Source organism: Lichenostomus cassidix, chromosome 12, assembly GCF_008360975.1.
Source record: "Lichenostomus cassidix isolate B80296 chromosome 12, HeHo_3.0, whole genome shotgun sequence".
Classification (NCBI taxonomy): Eukaryota; Metazoa; Chordata; class Aves; order Passeriformes; family Meliphagidae; genus Lichenostomus; species Lichenostomus cassidix.
The window spans coordinates 6,144,724-6,163,693 of NC_139493.1; the positions used below are offsets into that span (position 1 = coordinate 6,144,724).

General features: G+C 41.6%; 1 long non-coding RNA gene across 5 annotated transcripts in view; it reads left to right on the forward strand.

Annotated features, from left to right (window-relative positions):
- The window catches only part of LOC146431575 (uncharacterized), a 115,212-nt gene that overhangs the window by 84,486 nt on the left and 11,756 nt on the right, over nt 1-18,970 (forward strand). For 3 of the 5 annotated variants that reach the window (XR_014854690.1, XR_014854691.1, XR_014854692.1), the window contains 3 exons: nt 6,588-6,665; nt 8,653-8,806; nt 11,659-12,523. This is a non-coding gene — a long non-coding RNA (uncharacterized LOC146431575). Of the gene's footprint in view, nt 1-6,587; nt 6,666-8,652; nt 8,807-11,658; nt 12,524-17,912; nt 18,238-18,970 lie in introns of those variants that run through there. The other 2 variants (XR_014854693.1, XR_014854694.1) reach the window with 2 other exon arrangements.

The window sequence follows — 18,970 nt, forward strand, 5'->3', positions numbered from 1 at the left end:
CATTGAGCTAGCCACAAATCTTTTTATAGGGGAATTTTTCATGAAAGAGAAAGATAAAGGTGGTCTGGAAGTCCAGTGACTCAGGAGTTTCTGAAAGATGGGGGAAAAAAGGAAATGCATCAGTGTATAGGCATTCCTTATTAACTTTTACTTTAATTGCATAATACATGCATGAGCTATATTGATGTATCTATGAAAATACATTGCTTTGTAACAACTATCATAAAAAAGTGTTTTAGAACCAATATAGTTGGGATTTTGAGTGTTGTGGGTACTCTTGGTTTGGTTTGGTTTCTTTTTCACAATTTGAATATTGACTTGAATTAATTTCCTCTCTTCTGATTGAGCATTAGAGCACATTTCAGGATAATGTATTTTGGTTTTCTTTTCAGGGTGAAAATTTCAGCCTGGTTAAAAAAGCATTGCATTATCTATAAAACAATTCAGACATTCAAAATATGTCCAGCTCCCCTGAGCATGAAATGGAGCATGAAATCAGCAAGTCCAAGGTTTGATCCTAATTTGACAATTTTAAGGTAAGATCTTTTGACCTTGTCTATAGCAGATGCAGATAAAATGAGCCACTGGTCTTCAGGAAATGAATTTTTGATATCCTGTTCTGCCTGTGCTCTATAGAAGATGAAATCAGGAAACTGATGCTCACACTTACCAAAAATTGCAGTCTGATCACGACAGGCAGGATTGAAGGCTTTGATTGCTGAACTCTTCACACACTCCTCTCCTCAGCTGCACTGCTGTCCTTTGGAGCAATGGGCCTTCATACCTGGGAATAAAAAAAAAATTGTCCATTTTACTTTTTATTTCAATTATTTCTTCTTTTAAATAAATTGTGTCAAGGCAGGGCAAATCATGTGGAAAAGGCACTACTTGAACAGACTCAGATTTGCTAAAACTCAGTGACTTTTAAGGACACCTCTGTATCCTGTATTTAGTATTGGTCAGCCCTAAGAACATGATTATACTTGAGTTTGCACCTGACTACCCACCTGAAGAATGAGACTTGGGAACCTAATATTTTTTTCCTGACCTCAAATGTGCTGTAAGGCAATAAATGGCTAAATTTTCATTTTGTGAAGTGTGAGAATGCTCTGAGGCAGTTATTGTAGTTCAAGAGATGTCATTCTTGATTTGGGAAATGGCAGAGTTGAGAACTGAATATATTGGGTAAATGGAGTACTGGGTCACCAGGTCTACATGAAATACAGCTGAGAAATGTACAGCTGAGAAATGCACAGGTAATAATGACAGCTGTCAGTGACATGCCACTTCACAAAGGACAAGCTGTAGCAAACTGAGTCAAGATGAGGAAATCCTTGATGTTATTCTGAAAAAAAATTATTAAAAGAATTTTAGAATATTCTGCTTGGATTCAGAGCAAAACATATTGCATCTAATAGGGATGTGAACATTTTAACATCACCATTTAACCCACCCTTCGTATGGACTCACACCACTTACAAAAATGGTGAGGAACCTCTCCACATCCTATTGAGAGGTGGAGGCAGTAGAGATGCTGAGCAAGAGGACTTGCTGAGCAAGTTCATTTTCCAGTTTAGAAACACCAAACAGCATCTCAGAGCAAGTGTAATTATCTCCTTTCATGTGTTGTGCCTGTCTTTGAATCCTTTCCTCTCAACAAACACATTGGCTTCACTGTTTGTTGTGAGGAAAAGTCTAAGTCACGAAAGTGAGTGAAAATAAAAACGTGCACATTTCTGAGGGCCTGGGAGAGAATGAGGATCCATCAAGCAAGGTGCTGTCTAAATATGTAGCCAGTTCTTAGAGCCTGAGTAAATAAAACAGGAACAGAAAAGTTCAGTGACTCACAACAACTCATGAGAAGAAGCAACAGGCTGGAGTCAGTCCAGCTGCTCTGACATCTCGTCCATTGCCTTTCCCACTGGATATTGCTGCACTGACATCTTGGATCATGCAAAAAGTATTGGATGATATATACCAAATGGGAGGCTTATCACAGTTATCTCTGCAATGTCTGGCACCAGAAGGATTTGAAAAACAGACATCAAATTATAGAGGCATAGCTGCATCCCGAGCGTGTCTGTTCAGCGCAGTAATGCATAACTGCTTGATTATCGTCAATGAAATCCTCATGCTGCTACTCATCTCTACCTGCCTCCAAATATGTTGAGATCAGTGTCTAGATTTATTTCTTGCTCTTGGTCTCAGGTGTAGCAATTAAAGAAATGTTCTGTATTGCTGAGAGCACCAGATGTGTGCAGTGGAGCATCCTATACTGACAAGCATTTTGCTTTTAATAGTTCCTTTGGGTACACATTGGCGTCTGGTTTTATTTTTCTGTTTATACTTTGTTTTTCTGTTTTATGGCACTATTTCCTTGATGGGGTTTTTCTGTTTCTTGCCTTGGAGAATGGTTTGGGGTAGCATGGATTATGGCACAGCAGCATTAAGAGTTGTCTCCTGTTTCTGTTTTCAGTTTTTTTAAGGTCATTCTAAGTTCTCCATTTGACTGTTCCTGTATGGAACAAACAATGAAAAATACCCACTGATTCTGAAACCTGAATTGTGAATCATGCTGGTGTCTTCCTGGACCTTCTTGATGTCTCTTTTGTCTTCCTGGACCTGGGACCAGACTTAACATACGTATGACAAGGTTTCTTCAGGAGCAAGGTTGAGGAGCAAGGCTTTTTTAGTCGCAGATGCTGCAAACCTTCTTTCATCTGCACCCTGAAGGTGCTGGGCACCTAGAAGGTGGCAGCTGATTTTCATTCCTCCAATCTAACTTCCAGCTGGTTCTTCACTGCAGAGCAGAACAAGATGCTGAGTTGCAATCTCAGTGCTGGAGTGCAGCAGCAGACATATTCTAATGATTTAAAGAAATCTGATCTATTTTTCACTGGGATATTTTGTACCAAATTGAGAGTGCCATGATGGATATGACTAGCTGAGAAGAGCTACAGACTATGTTTATTCCTGTAAGTAGAGCAGAAAGTCTTTCCTGACTTCTGCAAGTGATTATCTTTACTTCCTAAAGAGTGGAATTTGACTACTTTGACTGCAGTATGAGCAGTTGTAAATGTTATTCAGTGTGGTGAGTTCTATTTCTTCAAAATAATGCAGGCAGTCAAAAAAACAGATCTTCACACACTTATTATTTATAAGACATGTCAGGTGCATCATGACACCATGACCAATGGCATTAGGGTCTAATATTGGAACTTTTTATCTTGCCAAAACCTCATTTATTTAGTTTTTTGAACAATGGTTCGGGTGAAACCATGATAAGCAAAAGATTAAAGCTCTGTCAGATAAAAAGCAATGCTGTACTATTTCAACTATCCCAGTTTTCAAAATTTGAAGAGAATGAAATATGCAGTAATTCACACAGACAACATAAATATTGAATAACCATTGCAATGGATTGCACTAATAGATACACAAGATGAGTAAAAACACATTTGATTTAGTCCTCTGCTGATGGTGCCAGCAGATTACAAGGACTAACCTGTCTGCTGCAATGTTACCCATCAAATAGCTATAATTCAAATATTTCCTCCTTTTTTCTTTTCCTCCCTCAGAAAAACAGCATAGCCAGAATAAATAACAGCCTTTACATCGTTCTGTTTCTCTGGAGATGGATTCTGATCTTACCCATCCAATTTCATGCCCATGAATATTCCTGTTGATTAAGGTAGGAAAGTTTTTCACATCCACAAATCATTGTGGAATTTGGAGCCATAATGTGTCAAATTAATTCCTGACCTCACTCAGCTACCTGTGCATCCACTTGGCCTGACATCACACAACAGAATTTGGGCATAAATTTGGTGTGAGAACTATTGAAGCATAAATTTGGTGTAAGAACTATTGAAGCATAAATAGGAGCCAGGACTCACTGTGGTCCCTTGGGATCAGGTCCCATTCTGCTCTCTCTCCTCCTGTCTTGTAGGGATGAGCATTTCAAGGGTGGAGGTTAACAGGCATTCCCAGCTATGCATGGCATCCTACTCCTTAACGCTGACACAGATGGACTGTTTCCTAGGAGATAGCTCAAAATAAAATACATTATTTGAGAGATACTCATGTCAAAATATTCCACGGATTTCATCTTTACACAGAACTCCTGTTCCCAATTAGCTGGCTGTGGATCAGGGCTCCAAGATGTGGCAGATATGATCTATTTGCCTCTCCACTGTGTGACAAAAGCTGTGTGTGGTCAGAGCCCCAAACCCCTTTTTCCTGTGTCATGCTGCCAGTTGAGTGCTCCAGAGCCCCTGCATTCCTGCCTTTGCTCTTTGGGGCCTCTCGTTGCTCCTTGTGCTCCTACAGTAACATCTCCCACAGTCTGAGTGATGTTAGCCAGAGGATTTCTCTCTCTGTCACCGTGGATCCAAGGTGGTGCAGTGCTTCAGGGCCCAAAGCCTTGAGGCTGCAGTTTGTTATCCCCTCACCGTGCATTTTGGGAGTGATAAATCAGACCTTCTGCTTTGATTAGCTTCTCTCCAACTCCAGTGGCTTTTCAGAGTGCATCTAGTGAAAGGATTGCCCATGAGCTGGCCTCTAGGAAATATATTAACCAAATTAAAACCTTCTCATTCAGAAATACCTTTCCCACCTTTTTGTTGCCCTTGTTAGGGAAAAATGCTCCACTTTAACCTCCAGCTAACTGATTACCTGCCAGTTCTGAGGCTGTGCTCTGAATTAATGTGCTCCAAAAGCCAACAGAGATGACTTGTGTTTGGGCACCTCACGGGAAAACGGGGAGATGAAAAGCCTTTAGCAAACCTTTGACAAACAACTTGGAGTGTTTGACCAGCTATGCACAGCTGCTGCTGAATGGAGAATGCAAGTAACACACCAGACAGACAAAAGGGGATCAGCAGGGAAGGCAGCTTTGGTATCTGCACTGAACATTTTTACTCTCAGGAAAGGAGAGGAAATATGCTGAATTACCTGTAGGAGGTGTGCCTGCTTTTGCTAATGGATGTATGTGGTTAATTAATTCCTAACCATCAGATCCTGTACCAATGTATGCTGGAATTCTCTGTGAGGCCAGTGTAGATATACCCATGAACAGCACCTTAATTTGATTGATTGCATCCCACCCATCTAAACATGCCTCAAAGGCTTGTTTGCAGAGCCACAATCTCTCTGCCCCCTCCAATTCCTGATCTGAGGCGATAATGTCTCCTCATAAATCCTGGATGAGATAGCACCAGCATGACCCATCACTTCATTACACCAGAGCCATGCAGTGCACTGAGGAGGAGTTTATCTGGACAGAATGGATCTGGTCCAGGAACAAATAAAGGAGTTAGGAATCCGATTATTTCTGGGCCAATTCTGTATGAGTAACAGCTTCTCAATTTTCCTGATGTCAGCTAGTTTTACTTGTTTGGTTTTCCCTCCCCACACAGGAGGTGAAATATCTAGCTAGCTCAGACATCTTGATGAGCTGCTGTTGTCAGGAAAGCCAACCTGAAATTCAGATCAGGTTAGGATGGAATGTACAATATTCAGTGCCATTTGAGCATGGGCTGTTTTGTGTGCCAGGCTTGTTCCAAAATCAGGCATCACCTCACCAGCAGGATCAGGAGATCTGTGGTGGTTCCTCAGACACCCCTGAGGCTTACCCAGTGCTGCCTAGGAGGAGCAGCCTTATTTCCTCAGCTTTGTGCAAAAGAGGAATCCTTGTGCAAAGGCAATTTCTCAATGACAGATACAGTGCACAGAGTGTAGCATCTTTCCCTGTCAGCAGGAAGGGATTAAAGGAACAGGGTATGTTAGCCTCTAGACCACTCTGCACTGCTTCAAACACGAGTGGTAGGGGGAAAGAACTATTCTTCTGTTTTATTTAATATTTCAAATGTTTCTTTATGATTACGTCCTGGTGATTTCAGAGATAGCTGTTCTATCTTGGCCTTGCACTAGCTTGTTTAGTCTGATGCTCTATATCATTTGTTTATTTCCTCCAGGGCACCACTTTTTCCATGTATTTACTTAATGGTTTATATTTACTTAATGCACCTCTTTCAGCAAGACATTCAGGCTTCATTCAATGATTGCTGGAATTTCCTATGTGTTCCAAAACATAAAAATTACATCTGTGTGTTGAGCCTGCCCTTGCAAAATTCTTCTGTGTTTCTCCTGTGCAAGATTTGCAGACATGATGGGCTTAGCAGACATAATTCTTGCAGGTACTCAGTGAGGTTTTAAAGTATTTAATTGGTCTTGGATGTGTAGTGCAGCTCTCCAAATACAGGACTGAGGTATTTACTGATCCCTTTTGTCTGTTCTGCACATTTGAGTTGTCAGTTCCAGGTAGGCTGACACTTGCACAGAGGAATTGTGAACTGTGGTGGTTTTCAGCAGAAAAGGAGATGTTGCTAAGGGGAACTTGTGGGTGTTTTGTCCTTAGCAGCAGCACAGTGACAGCTCTTCAGTTACTGCCTTTGGCACCTCTTCTTACTCTGTGCCTGCTCTGAAGTTTAGAGTAAGCAAAAAATCTTATTCCACAGCAACGCTTTTACCGTTTTGTAAAATTTTTGTTTACTCATCAAATTTTCATTTGAATTTTTTTCGCTCAGGTTTTCATTTGGTTGGGAAGTACTTCTGCAGGGCCTTGTGGAAAAGTCAGCAGGGTGTTTTCTCCTGCTTCCTCCCTGGTGAGTGCCTGCCTGTTCCCAGCACTCCTGCACATTTTTTGGGTGCACATATTCCTCTCCTGCACACTCAGAACTGGTGAAAAGCTAACTTGCTTGCTTGTTTAAGTCAGTGTTTTTACAACACACATTCATTCATCTTTGAATTTCTAAATTAGTATTTTTGTCTTCTGAAAATTAAACTCGAAGTCATGCATTCTGTGATGATGACAGCCTAAATTTGTTATGAATGCCTAATATAAAAATTTATTTTCTTATTAATAACCTCTTTCATAAAAAAAAACAGCTGAGTATATATTCATTGCCAAAATTCTGAAGAATGTCACATCACTAAAGGGGAGAAATTACTAACTAGACACCTGGAATTGGAGTTTCTTGAGTAATAAACTGGCTTTTGACAGCTGCAGCTTTTTTTTTTGCAGGTGCAAGAAGAACATTTTCTTCTTTTTATTTTATCTGCTTTACATCCCTTAATGACTAGAGTATTCCAAGTTGTGAAAACAACTGGGAGTTGAAAGAACAGGAAAATTTGCTTACTCTTTTCCATTTTATGAGTAAAAGGTGTTTTTGTGTGGGGAGGGAAGATCTGACATCAACCAGTTCTAATCTTGAAGAACAGGGAAGCAAGGAAAAAACAGCTCAGCTGGGTTATTGCTGTTGATATTTGCACTGTTCAGTACATCAGCTGCCTTGAAATGCAAGGAATATTTTGATAATATTTCCTAAAATACGCAGGACACAATGTAGCTCCACTTAAACAATTATGTTCTTCTGGATATTTTTGTTCAGAAGCAGCATGACACAAAGCACACATTAAAAAGTTAAACAGGTGACTAAAAACTCCATGTCCTGTTTTCTCATAAATCAAACATAAAAATCAAAGCCCAAAATAAATGCTTAAATATATAGTGACGTGTGATATTAGTGTATTCTCCTAGTTAATAAAAACAAATAATAAATACCACCTCACAGCTACCTTTCTCTGCAATTAAACATTTTTATTAGTTGTCAGTCTCTGAGAATAACGCTTTGTCATGAATATCTGTTAGAAAGCACAACTGCAATGCAAATTAAATTATTTAAATTGTGATTTAAATCACTATTAACAAAACTGATTTAAATCAAAGTGATATAAATTGGTCCATCCTGCTTTAAAATTAATTAAGGATGTGCTTTGAAAGCATGCTCCTATCAGTGATCTGGCTCAGTGGGTTCTCCATATCACTCAAGTTTTAATAAATCACAGCAAGGGATGGAATTTTTATTTAGTTCAGCAGTCTCGATCTCTGAATTTAGGGCCACTGAAGAATAGATTAACATTTATAATTGCTAGGTTGATCAGTAATGCAAATTAAAAATGGGGATTTCAAAACAAATTAACCTTTGCAGTACATCATGTGGAGACAGACAGACAGTGGTATTGTTGAAAAGGTTCCTGTCATCCTTGAAGTCACAAATCACTGTATTCTCCACGGTGCCTTGCTGCTCTGCAGCCTCTGGAGTCTCAATGTCCAGAAAATAAACTGTGATAACTGAAAGAACAACATGGACTCTTTGAGGCTGGCAAGTCCCTGCATGGGCTATCACTGCTTTGTGTCGCTCCAGGCAGACTTGTATATTTTGGGACTAAGATTAGGATGTTTAGGCTGGGGCCAAATGGGTTTATAATTAGATATGTGCCAGCCCTTGACCTATTAATTGAGCCTCATGCTTCCCTCCATCCACCCTCCACATGAAATGAGACTGTGATTTAAAGCAGTTGAGGGAAAATGGGTCTTCTGTACCCACACACTTTTCTGATTCAATGTGCCTGTGCTGTGCTCTGCTGAGAGCCTTTCTGACCCTCTCTGAAATATCCCATGAACAGAACAGGACACTCTGTCAATATGGTCTGTGCTGCATTTATTTATAAAATTAAAAGCTTAGACATCATCTGGAGAAAACCACCCTATGTGATCAGCATCTCTGTGCTTGCCATGTTCCTCCTCAGGCAGAAAAGCAGTCATAACTGGAGAAGATGGAGTGGATTTTGATGGCCCCATATGGAATCTGAGGATGTCCAAGAATGTTCTTTCTAGTTGATATAGCAAATGCAGGAGCTCCAGGCTTTCTGTGTGGTGGTGTCCCAAGGAGCAGGAGACAAGGTAACCAAGCATGTGTGATGTGCTTCTGACAGAGCTCACAGACTCCCAGAAAATTGCTGGTTTCACATCTGCAGTGCTTTGCCCAGAATTTAAGTTTTCATAGGCAACCTTCATACATTAAATGTGCATCACAAGAGATGCTGATTTGGAAGGAAAACACAATGATCATCGAGTCCAGCTCTTAGCCCTGCTCAGAACACCCCAAGAGACACACCAGGGTGCTCTCAGAGTGCCTGACAGAATTGTCCAAATGATTCTTGAACTCTGCCAGGCTTGGGGCTGTGACTTCCCTGGACAGCCACCACTGATAACTGAAGTTGAATGCAGAAGGAATATCCACTTTTTCTCATAATTTGTGTGCCTCCACAGTCCTTACCAAAACTGAGCAGTTAGAAACAAATGTGGAGTACATGACCCATTAGTCTGACCCTGTGGAAAATATTAGATTATGCAGATGTTTATGCACATCCTTTGTGTAATGGTAGAGCTATTGTGTAACTTGCCTTTTTTTCCTATGAGCAAAGTGACACAGGGGGAAGCTGGTAGTACTATCTTCTGATCACAGAGCTCCAGAAGGATATAAATAGGGAATTAAGAATGAACAGTGGTATTGAAAGCTTCCTCTGAAAAGATTTTTATTTTCTAAGTTTATAAATAGGAATTAAACCTAAACAACATAAACTACACAGACCGGAATAAACACGGAACCGTGGCAGGTATTGTCATCACTGCTCACACGAGTGAATGGTTTTTTGGTTAATGAGAAAACAAAGCCAGGGAGGAACCTTAAAGATGTCCAAGCCTGAGCAGTGAAAATGCAGGATGTTTTTCCAGGAGGTAGAGCAGAGATGAAAAGCCTGAGCCCTGATCTGGTGGCCCAAGGTGCCAATGGCTCTAGGTAGGGCTTGGAGGTGCACAGCATCAGATGTGGGAGGTGAGAACAAACCTCTCCTTTCTGCCAGGGCCATGCCAGCCTCCTCCAGCTGAGATGCTCCTGGCTTCTGTCATCCAGATGATGGCAAAATGTGGGTGGTGGGTGAAGAAATGCTGCTGACGGGGATATTGATGAGGCTACTGAATAGTCAGCCAAATACTTGGAATAGTTTTCAAAACTTTTGGCAGACAGAACAGGATTGCAGTCTGGAAGAAAAAGGCCTGTCTGTCTTGTTCAGTAGGTGTTTCCAGCTGCTGGTAATGGTATTGGCAATAGGAGTTAATTAATAACTGGAAAGTTATTGCTTTTTAATGCATGCAAAGGTTGTGCAACTGCCATAGACATTCAGTTAAACATGCCCTGCTTTGCATGTCTCATTTTTTCTCATCTAAATAAATTGCAGTTTGTTCAAGAATTTCTCCCTTTCCCAACACTATATTATTTGCTGAACAATTTTTTTCTTTTTTTTTCTTTTTTTTCTTTCCTCTAAGAAAAATGAAGTATTGCACATGGCCTTTTTCCAAAATCAAAGCTCTTTAGTATGGTTAGCCTTTCTGGTCTATCTTATTACTGATATTTATACAGATATTCTGGCAAACCCAAATTTATTGCAGTATTTATTGGGCTGAATTTGAGGTTATTTATAATGTGGTTAGGTGGCTATTTATTAGACATGTCACAGTAGCTATTTAACACTTCTATAGCTGTCTAGCTGGAATTAGGACATAAAACAGAATTTATTGTATATTATCCAGAAAATGTTACAGGAAGAGTAAATTCTAAGAAAGACACAACCATCAGAGTAATGAATGGACCAGGATGAAAAAAAAAAAAGGAGTTTTAAACAGCAATTCTCAACCAGGCTGAAGGAAGGGAATATTTAGGATGTGAGGAAGTCCAGGTGCAGATTTTAAGTTCTCTAAAGTGCACCAGCACTCTGCCTAACAGCTGACCTTTCCCTCATGAAATGGACATTTTTCATTTAGAAAAGGAAATGAGAGTCATCTTCTTTGATTTGTTTTGTGCTGATTAAGTAGAGCTAAAAAGTTCTATGGGACCATTTTCTCAAGGAACAATTTCATAAAAATCAAGCATTTCAAAGGCAGGTGTTACTCTGGTGTTTTTAAACATGCTGTGTTAAGGTGGTATTGACTAGTGCATTTCATTGTGATGGATTCAAATTACTTTTTTTTCCATATTACTGTTTTTTAACTCTGCATTTCACTGTTGTGAAAGCTTTTTGCAGCATCAGGACAAAAAGCTTTATTTTCTATTAACATCTATGGGGTCTGGATCTTTTCCTTATTTAAAACAGAAAATGAATGCACATATTGAATGTCTCATGAAGAAATGTGGACAAGAATTCTGTGCAAGGAAGAGACTGCAAGTGCAAAAAAATTTCAAAAATAGTTACAAATTTCCTTTTAAAATAGTTTCCCGTAACCTTCACAAAATGCAGATCCTTTAAGAAAATAAGTCCCCCATTTTCATATAGAGAAGCACAGACCATCTTAAAATACTTCACCAAAAGAAGTCAGCCCTTCTGTTTAACAAATAAACCCATTGCTGTGGGAGGATGCGGAGGAGAGAGGAAATGAGGCCATGGAAGGGTTTGCAGGTGTGAGGGTGAAGCTGGGCAGCCACTGCTTTCCCCAGCTTGGGAAGGTGCAGAGGCAGGATGGAGTGAAGGGAGTTGTCCTCCTTTTGGCATTTCCTTGGGGCAAAACTGTGTTTGTGCTCAGTGCCACTGCTGTGCAAAGCAGCAGAGATCATCTCAGCCTTTGCCCTTCCAGCCAAATTCAAGTTGTCCACCCCAAATCCCATGGAAATACCTTCCCTGCAAGTGCATGATTACCTCATCACAGGATGGCAGCTGTTGTGAACCAATAAATACATATTTATCCCTTGATTCTTGCAGGTGGAGGAACTGAAATATTCCAGCCTTCAGATACCACAGCCTTGAATGGCACAGGATGAGATGCTGAGCAACAAAAAGACTCATGGGGGGAAACCTCTTTGTCCAGATTGCACCTGCATTGAGATAAGTTTTAATGGTAAGTTTTTGGAGTGTAGCTGCCAACTAAGCTCAAGCTAATGCTGGTGAGAAACTATAGTAGGTAATTCAAGGAGACTATATATTTTCTTAAATTCATTAGCCGACCATTGAGGGTTGAAGGGAACATAACTAAAAATAATTACATATGAATTATGAAGTTCAAATAAAATGTGTTACTTTGCTCACACAAAACGTCAAGGGAGACAAATCAGAGAGGTTTATTAGCATATTCTACTTTTTCAACAAACCTTACAAGGAAGGGAAAACATAATAATGTAAAGGAGTTGAAGATTCATGTTTCCATAATAGCTGTATCTGCACTATCCTACCTGTGAAATTTATTCTCTGTAGGTGCTGATGCTGTTGAATATTTTTTATTTCCTAACCATGGTTTTTTTCCCCTGTAAGCAGCTCTTTTGAGTATTTATATTAACATGCAATCCTCTCCTAGCTGGAACTTTTCTTCAGCTGCATTACACCTGAGCCAGGGGTCTTGCAGGGAGCAAAGGGCAGCATGCAAAACTGATCATAAACACACTCCCAAAAATTCTTTTTTATTTGAGTTCATTCATTCTAATTGTTCTCTCGAGGCTTGATCCAGGGCACAGAGAAATCCAGAGGGGACTCACTGGGCTGTGGGTCAGGTTTTGAGGTCACCTCTACATGGCAAGTGGTGAATAATGAGCAGCACAGTGCCAGCTCCTCGGGCCTGACCCTGAGGATGGAGGTAAGAATTTGGCCACTGATCTCATCTAGTGCAGTCTTAGGGCTGGAGGAGAGCACAGCCTTCTGCAGCAAAAGGCAGTCACAGACCTTAATGATCAACAGGCTGGTGTGTCCCAGTAATGCAGTTGACCATGCCCTGATTAACTGGTGCAAACTGTGCCCCTGAACGTTTGCTCTGTGGAATTAGTTCTTCTGTTGGTGGCAATGGTCCAAGAAGTTGTTAGAGTCACTGCTGGGACTTGATATGATTACAAATATATTTCCATGTTCAATTATGAGTACTGTGATGACTGATTTGTCCCTTCCACTGGTATAAACAGGTTAGGATTAATACACGTATTTTGCAAACCAAACTACATACACTGAAAACTGTTTAGGGTGGAGTTTTTTGTTCTGCTTTTCTTGGGTTTTGGTTGTTTGGTTTTTTTTTTTTTTTCCTAAACAGAATCCTTTAAGATAGTTTAAAAAGTTTGTTCTTGCAGACAGAAATATTCTTCCCTTTAGTCTAGATTAGGCATTTGGATGGGAAATAGAATGTGGAGGTCTTGGCCCAACTTTCTGTGCAACCACATGTGAAACACTTCATGCTGTGGCCCCTTGTTGTCTTACCAAACTTCACCCCACTTTGCTTGATCTAAAGCCTGTGGGAGGTGGTTGTCATCTTTTGTCTTTTTTTATGGACCCCAACCAGCATGGTATGATCCCAAACTAGGGGTTCTGGACATCACCACAGTAATCATGATAAATGTTTGAGAGCCTCTTGGTCAATTCCAGAACTCCCACCTCTTTCCACAGGGTTAGAAACAGGTCCTTGGTGAATTTCCAGCTTTAACACTTCTCATCTCTATCTCCTTGGGTTCCCCTTCCTGGTGTCCCTTTGCTTTCCATACATTTATTTTTCCTGTTGTCCCAAAGGATCTGGAAGCAGGTGTGTAATTACCAAGTGTAAGACAGATTAGTGCATGGCAGAAAAAGGAGTGTTCAAACTTGGAAACAAAAGAGTTGAAATAAAATTAATTTTCCTTACCCACTTTCCAAAGATGCCAGCATTTCTATATAAACTCCTCTGTCATTAATCTAATAAAGCCCTGCTTTGTTCATAATTTACTACACTCTTCAATAAGCATTCTAATATTTGTGCAGGGCAAGTATATAAATCATTGTTGCCCTTCTCTACTTCTTTTACTTACGTGGTTCTTTCAAGGTCACTAACCTACCTTACAACTTTCATCTGGTTTAAATATTCAGCTATTACCTTTTGCACCTCACTTCCTTGTTCATGTCCCTTTGGATATCTGCAGCTGCATCTTCTCAAGTAGCTATTGATCCATGTCTCCTTGCTAAAAATTGCTAAAACTTCATCAACAGTAATGATACAAATTACTTCTGTTAGGGTTCACTCACACCTCTCTTTCAGAAAGAGACTGTCTTCTGATTTTGTTGTTATTGGCCATCTTTTCTGCCTAGGATATCCAAAACTCAGTGAGAAAAATGATATGCTGTAAAATATCCTCATTCTGACATGTGTAGGCTTTCAGTTCCCAGGTCATGCAGAGAAGATAATCAATCCCTACTGACCCCCAGGAGCCTGAAATATAGCTGGGCAAGGCCCCAGTCCAGCAAAGCACTTAAGGATATCCTTGTGTAAACATAGGATCAGTCCCATTTTCAGTGCCATTTGGTGAGAAGTGCATTTCAGAGCAGAGCATCTCCAGGGGTGCTCCTTCTTGCAAGGGCTGTGCAGGATGAGGCTGCACCAGTGGCAAACATGAGCACAGCCCAAGGTATCTGCTAATCTTGCACAGGGCAGAGTAACTCTCTTTGTCTTGCTTGTGGTGAGGCTGCTGAGGTGCCACTGCTTTGGAATCATAGTGTGCACTTGTGAGTGTGAGCCCTTGTCCTCTGCAGAGCTCTCAGGATGCTTGAGTTTCTTTTGCTGACTGTTTAAGAGAGAATTAAATTGTTTAGGAGGGGGCAGAGTGATCATCTGGGTCCTGCAGGACCCAACAGCTCTGCTGTTGAGATGGCTGCTGTGAGATCATCCTGTCCTCTGACTTCATTGATTCCTTGACCCAATTGCGTTGCTGCCATGAGATTGTCAACTTGTACCAAAAAACACAGGTTGAGTGGAGTTCTGTCATGGTCATCTGCCAAGGAGTGAGGCTGGAATAGTTACCACCATGGTGTAGAAGAAAACAGGGCTAGAAGGGACCTGAGGAGGTCACCTCATCCACCCCTACACAAACCACTCCTGACACATTTGTCTGAAGTGTTTCTTTAACCCCATCAACCGTGGAGATCCCCCAGGCAATCCCCTCCAGTGCCCAATGACCCTTGCAGCAGGGAAGTTATTCTAGTGCTGAACTCAGGTCTCCCTTGCTGCATTTAAACCCATTACTTTTTTTGTGTTTTCCCTGTGGATGTGGATAACAATTTATGGCCTTCCTCTTTGCATAAGCCTTTATATAATTGAAGACTGTTATCAAGTCTCCTCTCTGTCTTCCCTGCACTAGACTAAATAGCCCAGATAGGATGAAAGCTGGAATGGGGTGTCAGGGAGAAGGAGTTAAAGGAGGAAATCAGAGAGGGATTAATCCTGCTTTTTGTCCCTACACAAATGGACTTTTCCATCTGAAGAACAGGGCTGTGGGAAGATAAGACAGAATTCTCAGTGCTGCTAATTCACTAACACAGCTTTGTGAAATGTGTATCTGATTGATGGGCTACTACCTCAGACTAAGGAAGAGGGCTTTGGACAGAGCTTCTGCTGAGCTGTGACCCTGCTCTCCAGCCTCTGTGCTTGGGCAAAAAAAGCTTTGATTTCTTACCTTGGTGAGGAGCATATCCAGCTCACAGGTCACCTCCAGCAAGATACATCTGGTGGAGCTTCTGTGCACCACGAAAGCTGTTCCCAGGTGGGTGTGTGCTACACACTCAGGCACCACAATGATGTGCCACCACCACCACCACCCAGGCAGCCCACCACGAACCCTGCCAGGGAGCAGGAGTCCCCTCCTGCGATGGCAAAGCCTTTCTGCTGCCCTCACCTCGGCTCTGTGCTCCCCAGCCATGCACAGCACGGGGAGCCACTCGCCACACACACTGCCTACATGTGTTTCACAACTTGATTGCTGTTCATAAAACCAGCACGTGGAACAGGCAAACACCGTCTGATCCAGAATGCCCTGGGGCGTATTCTGTCAATGTCACATGCTTTAAGAAAGTACAGTGAAAGCTCAGAGTGACTTCTCGTGTTTGGAACCCTTTTCCATTATTCACGTCTGCTGTCAGAGCTGCAGCACGTATGCAGCCACTGCTGCCACAACCTGGAGGAAACAAAACTACCTCCCAGCCTGGAGGCTTCCAAAAGCACAGGTGAGGGGAAAAAAGTGTTTCCTTACTACTTAATGCCCCCAAAGAGCTTTTGGTGACACTTTTGCCTCACTCCAAGCGCTCCAAGAACAGCACATAAGGTGGAGCTATTTTCCCTAGACTCCTGGTGACATGGGATCACAGGATTATTCACATCAGAAAAGGGCTAGCCTTGAAGAAAGCAAAATATTAGATGCTGTTTGGGAAAGCAGGGAAGTTCATTGCATTTCAAGTGCACTGCAGACTAACTCCAGCACTCCCAGTCCGTCTTCCTCCCCCACTGGCTCATCAGTCAGCTGTTAAGACTTTCCAGTTCAATTTCACAGTTAAAAAAGTCTTGACAAATTGCAATCCAATTGTTTGGTTGAGGTTTTTTTTTTTTTGTCTGTCCTTTTCCCCCACCCTTCCTTCTCAGAGTGACTTTGAAGATGACATTTGTATTTCTGAATTAAAACCACATTTGCCCAATACTGCAGAGGGGGGAGGCAGGGGCAGAAGAGAGAAGAAACCCTTTTGTTCTCCTCCTCACAGCTCCCCCTCACCTGCCAGGGCCAAGCTCCAAAATAATTTCTAACAGCTGAGGTTAGCCAGGGACACCTAATCCCGGAAAGCTGGCTCTGAATTCCAGCACCAGCACACAGTGTTTGAGTTTCATCAACAGCCATTTACATCTCATTCTCCAAACCTCTGAAGTGTGAGTATATGTACAGGTGTGTGGTTATTGATTCAAAAGGAAAATTTTTAATAAATCTGCACCCAAATGACATCAACAGCAGTGGCAACATTCATGTTTTTTAAAGCTGAGCAAGCTCAGGAACTGTTTTGAGGATGCACTAGGATCTTCTGGTGTATCCTAAACAGCCCTGTATACAGGATGCCCAAAAACTGTGTTGAGTCCTCTCTCCCTGATTTCCTGTAATGGAAAAGGAGTGCTCTGTGCAAATGGAACTGGAAGGATGTTGCTGACCGTGCTGAGACCTGTCCTGTGTGTTTGCAGAAGGAGTGTAAGGAGCATCCTGGCAGCACAACAGAGAGAAGCCTCTCGGGGTTCAGCTGGTGGGAGGATGTGACAGCAATGGGCTCACTCTGAAGGAAATGCACCTTCCCAGGGATGAACAAGGACCAGATGGGATGTGTTGGGTAAAACTGCAGTTTTTTCTTCTTTGGAGTCAGTCAGCAAGGATAATGTGCTATTTTTCTCAAGAGAGTTTTAATTTTTTCAAAGATAGTCCCCTGGTTGACCCTAAGTATTGGCGACACAAGGATAAAACTCCAGTTCTGTTGCATCCCTTCCCAGAAAGGAAATTTCCAGCAACTTTACTCTTTGGGTGTTTGCTTTGAGACCATTCACTTTTTATTAAGAAAAAAACTTTGGTTTCACTGTTGAGCCAGTTGAAATGAGTAATGAAAATGTTATTTATATGGGACAAAGGAAATGTTTTCTTTGAAATTATCTCATCTTACTAATTGATTACAATGGGACTGCTTGGATGTATGCATTGTACAGCATCCAGTCCCTCTGCCAGAGCAGGTCTTCAGCCAACCTGATATAAACCATCCTATGGGAGAAAACAATAGTAAAATATCTCAGGTATTTAAGGCTGACCATCCCATGGATCCAGCTCAGTCTCCACACGGAAACAATTAGGGCGTCTGAAAAGATGTCCTAAAAATACTAGAAGTTTCTGCAGAAGATAAAACACTAGAGAATATTGATAATTAAAAACATAGACTAGAAATAAAAAATTATCTAGAGAAAACTCCTCCAAGGAATAGGTATTTTCTGTTGTTCAGTGCAGACACCACTGAGAGCCTGCTAGCATGGAAAGCACTTGTTATTGATGAAAAGTAATAATATAAATCCACAGTATGTCTGAATTTAAATCAGAAAGGGAAAAAATTAATATAAAGTATTTAAGTATTACAGCACAATTCCCTTAAGCAGCAAAAGAATCTCATATTTGGAAGTGATTTGAATACAATAATCTTCAAATATTCATGGCTGAAAATGTTTCCTAAATGCTGTTTCCAAAATAGATGTTGCGAGACAACAACTGTGTCCTGAGCTAATTTCAAAACCATGGAAAATAATGCTGTTTCACATAAACACAGAAGAAAATGTGATATCAACAGAAATGAAAGGGGAAAAAATTGTCAAGGTCTGTGTGCTGAGGATGGGGAAAAGGAGAGAGAAAAGGCTTCAACAGGAAAGCTGGAAAAGCCAGCATGGAGAGGCAATGTCATTCCCAGCTCACCAAGCCATCCGTGCGGTTTGTGTGGTTATGATCTATTCCCCTTCGGCTCCAGCAGCCTCTCTCACTGCTGCCTGCTGCCAAGAAGTAGGTCAGAAACCTATTTTTGTCTCTATTCTTCTGTGGGCAGTCATGGTCCCTGCTCTGGTGAGGAGGAGAGAAGGTGGGATGGGGTCTGTCCTGTGCTGGGCTGAGCAGGGTTCCCTGTCCCCAGCTGTGCCTGTGCTCCCTGACAAGGGGGAATCATGATCCCTCCAACAGCAGGGATTGCCCCTGGGTGTGCCCACCTCTCTCTGCTTGCTGGAGAGGGGTTTTAAGGGAATTAGAGGCTTAGTCTGTGGTTAGATGCCTAAACTAACCAGGATGAATCTGATCTGAGCCAAAGCACGTGTAATGTGCCAGCCCCATGCAGTGATGCTGCACCCAAGCAGTGCAGGAGGGTTTTGTGTTAACTCAGATCTTTGTGGTCTGGGTTAGAGGGGCTTTGCAAACCCTCATGCTGGTGTGGCTCAGGTGGGGATGGAGGGGACTCATGCAGAAGCAGCAAGCTGGGGTGAACAAGGAATTGTGTTGTGATTTAACATTTAGTGCTCTGGGGCTAAAAGCTGCCTGCTTCTCCTGCTGTCCCCCAGGGCTGATGATTTTATCACTTCTGCTCCTAACATCCTTCTTTCCTCTCCACACACGAGCTGCCCTTTGCCCCCCTCCCCCCTCCTCTAAGCTTGTCCAGTTGATTAACATAATTCAGTTAAATTAAGTAATTGTTTTCACCTTTTACTTCCTTTTGGAGTTAGCTAGAAGACATGTCAGGAAGCTGCTCTGAT